The following is a 1,000-nucleotide window of genomic DNA, read 5'->3' as shown; positions in this document are numbered from 1 at the left end:
ATCCTTATCTTCAAATATAAGTGTTTTAAAATAAATAAAAAAATTAGGGCATGTTAACTAGAAATATTATTTTCAGTAAGACATAATTGACATGTATGACCTAAAAATGAAAGAACTCTAAAACAGAATCACCAAACAAATTTATATATTCTTAGAGGCTGGAAAAAAAATAATCACAATGATTTAGAAACCATGTGGTGGTTGGTGTTCTTTTTATTAAAGTGAAGAAGGCAAGCAATGAGATACTTTCCTTCAGTTATTTTTTCCCAAAAAGAGAAAAGATAAGAGATATGAACTAGAGAATCACAAAAAGGTAGAAGAGACTCCCAAAAAGTTTGCCAACTAAGGGCAATGTGTTGACAAAATGAAAGTTTCTAGAATACTAATAGGAGAACGTTTTCTTCTCCACTGGACTTTAATTAAGTACTACAGCTTTAATCACAGCAACATCACAAAGGTCAAATCAACTTCAACTCACAGCGACTGTAGGACTAACAGATGTGGACCTTGCCTTTTCCTGTGCTATCTTCCTCCTCCTCCTTGTCCTCCTCTCTCTGAAGGTCTTTGATGCTGTCAGCGTGCCAGCCTGTCTTGTAGAGGGTCTTCCTCTCTTTTGCTGACCCTTTCCTCTTCTAAGCATGTTGTCTTTTTTTTTTTTTATGTTGAAAGATGCTTGAACTTAATTTTTTTTTTACTTAAATTTTTTATTTTATACTGGTTTACTTACAAAGTTTATATACACTGTTTTCCAAACTGGATCTTTTCCATTTCCTTTATCCACTCCTCCCTCTATCCATCATATTGTGCAACCCTGTGATTACACCTTCCCTTACTCCCCCTGGCTCCTCATATGTGTTCTACAGTAACGGTCTACACAATATTTGTCCTTACAGGACTGAGTTAGTTCACTTAGCATAATGCTCTCCAGATCCTCCCAAGTTAGGTAGTAATTTACAAAATCATTGCTCTTGGGTGCTGCATAGCATTCAACCATGTGAAT

The sequence above is a fragment of the Elephantulus edwardii genome, unplaced genomic scaffold (genome assembly GCF_000299155.1).
Source record: "Elephantulus edwardii isolate Elephantulus edwardi_28Jun2011 unplaced genomic scaffold, EleEdw1.0 scaffold00014, whole genome shotgun sequence".
Taxonomy (NCBI): Eukaryota; Metazoa; Chordata; class Mammalia; order Macroscelidea; family Macroscelididae; genus Elephantulus; species Elephantulus edwardii.
Note: the sequence above shows the minus strand (reverse complement) of the source record.